General features: G+C 39.5%; 1 protein-coding gene across 1 annotated transcript in view; it reads left to right on the forward strand.

Moving 5' to 3' along the window:
* The window catches only part of LOC139394359 (paired box protein Pax-5-like), an 89,519-nt gene that overhangs the window by 262 nt on the left and 84,257 nt on the right, over positions 1-5,000 (forward strand). The gene's annotated exons all lie outside the window — the stretch shown is intronic.

Here is a 5,000-nt window from a genome sequence, read left to right on the forward strand (position 1 = left end):
AGACGAGATGCCACATGCAGAGGCTTCAACTTGTGTTGTCCAAATAGAAGGAACACTTAAGCATCTTTATATTTTCAACCAACTTTGATCAAGAATTTGGCTGGAGATTTGTGTCTGTGTGTGTATAGTGATGTGTGTATTAGTGCATCATGGTGTGTGTGTGTGTGTGTGTGTGTGTGTGTACTGACGTGTGTATTAGTGCACGGTGTGTGTTTTCTGCTTCCTGTTTTAGTCTTTTATCAATAACCCTGGATGATGGGAGGGTGGGGGTGGGGTGAGGGTGAGGGGAGGAGGAGGGTGGAAGGGGAGGGAGGAAGGAGGTGCTGAAAGAGCCCCCAGTCACATCCGGGGCCAGTGGTAACAAAGCAGAACTTAAAAACACTGAACTTGACCCGCCGTGTTCCGATGCTCCTCACACCGCTAACACCGCTCACACCGCTCACACCGCTAACGCCGCTCACACCGCTAACACCGGCTCATAACCGGCCACAGGGACACGCTATACTGTCGAAGGCAAAGTTGAAGGGGCAGCAGTAGAGGGTTACGAGGCGGCTATGAACACCGGCTGTGGGTTGTGCAGGGGAAGAGACGCACGGCGGAGGAACTTGGTCTCTGTTCTGTGACATGGCGGGCAGTAGCAGCAGAGGTCATGGGGTCTCTCTCCTCTCTCTTTCACTTGTCACCCCCCCCCCCCACCCCCCCACCCCCGTCACCCCCTTCTTTTACTCTCTCCTTTCTCTCGGGTAAAAGGCTATAACCCCCCCTCCCCTCACCCCCTCTCCAGTTTCACAGATCTAAGAAGGGGTTAAATATGACCGAGGCCTTTTCTGTTCTTTTTTTTTGAGCTCACAGAACTAGCTGCTGTAGCTACTTGACCTATAGGACAGGAAATCCTTGAATCCACCTAAAAATCCACAACAAAAAACAACAACAACGTTACATAACCAAGTCATAGCAGTAATATCACCGCAGAGACCAAACAACGGCGCGGCGCTATCAATGATAGTAACGTAGGCTAATGCATATTGTAGTCTAATAGTGATATATATATATATATATATATATATATATATATATATATATATATATATACATTATTTATATAATAACGTTATTTTATATGTTATATGTCCTGTATATAAAGGTTCTTTTAAACAGGATAACTACAATGTTTTGTTTGACATTTTCAGTGTATTTAACTCGACCACCCAAAGCGCAGATTGTTACGGTCCTGTCTCCTATATCACCTTGTTGCTTTAGTCTGATAATCACACCGAATAATACCCCCCCCCACACCCCCGGTTAAACCATGTAATACCCCCAAGGTCTACCGTGTCACAGGCCCGGTACAGACTTGTCCCCTCTCACACGCCGTTATGTGAAACGACAGACATTCTCACGGTGAGTTTAACGGCGGATTAGGCCCTGAGCACGTTTCTAAAGCTAGAACGAATCACGTTTCCTCTCCTCTCAGTGTGTCCGGGCCAGTGGCCGTTTCTAGCAGTGGAGTGATAGACTAGGTAGTGGATACCTCGGCGCTTCTATAGACGACAGGGCTGAGAGATGCTCTACCATCACACACACGTCAGAGCTGGCAAAGAATTTACTGTGACGTGTGAAACTTTTTTTGCTGGTTTGTGTGTATGTGTGTGTGTGTGTGTTTACTTCAATTGAGAACAGAAAATCTAAATACCGTCTAGAAAACATTTATGAAGTTCAGGAGATATTATATTATATTATATAGACATAAATAATTTGAGGATAGACGACATTTCTGCTATGTCACTAATATATCAACACATTATAAGGCTTTAGGCCGAAAATAGGAAGAGTCACAATGAGACCTTGTGCGTTCATCCAGAACCCATTCAGTCCTATCTCTCTCAGACAGCTCTTCTTTTCACTGCAAAACACACCGTATTTCTCTCACCGGACTCGTAATTAAATGGTTCCTTATTTTTGGGGCTATTTAAAAAAAAAATGTAAGAAAGTTTTCATATCGAAGATGCGTTAGACTAAATCACCGAGGTCCCAAAAGACAGAGGTGTTAACATGTTGATACGATACGCTGTCTCGGCTTGCGTTCGTTCACTATCATTAATCTCGCTTTTTTTGACTTGGGGCTATTTTTTTGTTTTTGTTTTGGCCATTTGTTTAGGCCTTTAAAAGTGGAATTCTTCTGAGAATTGTAGTCCCTTTTGATGTTGTTATTTTCTTCGAGATGCGTAATAATGCAGGAGAGTGTTTAGGTTGGAAAAGCGTTCATAGATTCAAACATCTGATAACTCGACACTTCGTTTTATACCATTCCTGTATTTGAACCTCTCTCGTTTACAGACGATTGAAAAATGACAAAATAATAATAATTATTTGATTTATTACGCTGCAATTATTGTTTTTTACTATTTATAAATTGGGTATTATTAGTAACCTTATAGTAATAATATTGTTATAATTCATATTTTGTTCACCGGTTGTTTGTTTCGGTAACTTTAATGAAAGTAGTTGACATTAAAGTTAATTTCAAAAAACCACATCTCGTGTTAACCGAAAGTAAAAGAGTTTCTTAAAAACATATGAATTCAATGATTCGGGAACGTTCGACCAAACAAAATTGAAAAAAACAACCCTAACTTTATTAAAAACGATCTATCTCATCACGTTGTAGTACCATAGAACCGAATTGGCTGCTGTAGTTAATGTAGTAGTAGTAGCAGTATCAGTAGTAGTAGTAGCAGTAGTAGTAGTAGTAGTAGTATCAGTAGTAGTAGATGTATCAGTAGTAGTATCAGTAGTATCAGTAGTAGTAGTAGCAGTAGTAGTAGTAGTAGTAGTATCAGTAGTAGTAGTAGTAGCAGTAGTAGTAGTAGTAGTAGTATCAGTAGTAGTATCAGTAGTAGTAGTAGCAGTAGTAGTAGTAGTATCAGTAGTAGTATCAGTAGTAGTATCAGTAGTAGTAGTAGCAGTAGTAGTAGTAGTATCAGTAGTAGTATCAGTAGTATCAGTAGTAGCAGTAGTAGTAGTAGCAGTAGTAGTAGTAGTAGTATCAGTAGTAGTATCAGTAGTAGTAGTAGTAGTAGTATCAGTAGTAGTATCAGTAGTAGTAGTAGCAGTAGTAGTAGTAGTATCAGTAGTAGTATCAGTAGTATCAGTAGTAGCAGTAGTAGTAGTAGCAGTAGTAGTAGTATCAGTAGTAGTAGTAGCAGTAGTAGTAGTAGTAGTATCAGTAGTAGTAGTAGCAGTAGTAGTAGTAGTAGTAGTATTAGTTGTAGTAGTAGTAGTAGTAGTAGTATTAGTAGTTGTAGCAGTAATAGTAGCAGTAGTAGTAGTAGTAGTATCAGTAGTAATAGTAGCAGTAGTAGTAGTAGTATCAGTAGTAGTAGTAGCAGTATCAGTAGTAGTAGTAGCAGTAGTAGTAGTAGCAGTATCAGTAGTAATAGTAGCAGTAGTAGTAGTAGTAGTAGTATCAGTAGTAGTAGTAGCAGTCAGTAGTAGTAGTAGTAGTAGTAGTAGTATCAGTAGTAGTAGTAGCAGTAGTAGTAGTAGTAGTAGTATTAGTTGTAGTAGTAGTTGTAGTAGTAGTAGTAGTTGTTGTAGCAGTAGTAGTAGTAGCAGTATCAGTAGTATTAGTACCAGTACCAGTAGTAGTAGTAGTATTAGTAGTAGTAGTATTAGTAGTAGTAATAGTAGTAGTAGTAACAGCAGTAGTAGCACTATCAGTAGTGTTAGTAGTAGTAGTAGTAGCAGTATCAGTAGTAATAGTAGCAGTAGTAGTAGTAGTAGTAGTATCAGTAGTAGTATCAGTAGTAGTAGTAGCAGTAGTACCAGTACCAGTAGTAGTAGTATTAGTAGTAGTAGTAGTATTACTAGTAGTAGTATTACTAGTAGTAGTAGTAGTAGTAGTAGTAGTAGTAGTAGTAGTAGTAGTAGTAACAGCAGTAGTAGCACTATCAGTAGTGTTAGTAGTAGTAGTATTACTAGTAGTAGTAGTAGTAGTAGTAGTAGTAGTAGTAGTAGTAGTAGTATTAGTAGTAGTAATAGTAGTAGTAGTAACAGCAGTAGTAGCACTATCAGTAGTGTTAGTAGTAGTAGTAGTAGTAGTAGTAGTAGTAGTAGTAGTAATAGTAGTAGTAGTAGTACCAGTAGTAGTACCAGTAGTAGTAGTAGTAGTAGTAGTTGTTGTTGTTGTTGTTGTTGTTGTTGTTGTTGTTGTTGTTGTTGTTGTTGTTGGCCCGTTCAGATAATGAGTGGTGTTGGGTATGTTTTCTATACCACGGTCCTTTAAGTCGGAGGGCATTTATCTCGATGAATTTAAAATAACACGTCTTCGTTAATTGATTTGTTGATTAAAACCAAATAAACACTGACAGAGTTTGACTGTTTCAAGATTTAAAAACTCCTCTGAGTGTATTGTGGTTGATATAATTCTTATTAACGGTCCTATCACACTAGGATAATATAATAAACGTTCATATTTTCACCCTCAACAACAACAACAACAAAAAGAGAGAGAGAAAAAGCATCACGTTTTTTTTAGAAAACGTATAACGGTGCACATCTCGGGAATCCGTTCATTGTTTACTCAAAAATGATTTGTGACATTATTTGGTATTCTGTCCAAACTACTTTCCAATCTGTCTATCCTCCATCGGTTGTGTGCTGCCGCGGGCCCGCGATCCTTCTGAAAGAAGCCGGTAACGTTTGTTTGTTATATTTTGTTGTTGTTGCGGGGTCTTTAGTCCGTGACGCGGCGTGAGATGAGAGATGGAGGGACGACAGAGAGAGAGAGAGACAGATGGAAGGTATATTGGCGTTTATCTGCTGGCTAGAGAGACATATTCTATACGTACGGTTCTCAGTATTTTCCTTTCCGGAAAGAACGAGTGAATCAATCGCCGCTTTAAAGGAGGAGTGTGATTAACAATATAGAACAGACACACACGCACACACGCACAAGCACACACACGCACACGCACACACACACACACACGCACACGCAC

This window comes from Oncorhynchus clarkii, unplaced genomic scaffold (genome assembly GCF_045791955.1).
Source record: "Oncorhynchus clarkii lewisi isolate Uvic-CL-2024 unplaced genomic scaffold, UVic_Ocla_1.0 unplaced_contig_11374_pilon_pilon, whole genome shotgun sequence".
NCBI lineage: Eukaryota > Metazoa > Chordata > Actinopteri > Salmoniformes > Salmonidae > Oncorhynchus > Oncorhynchus clarkii.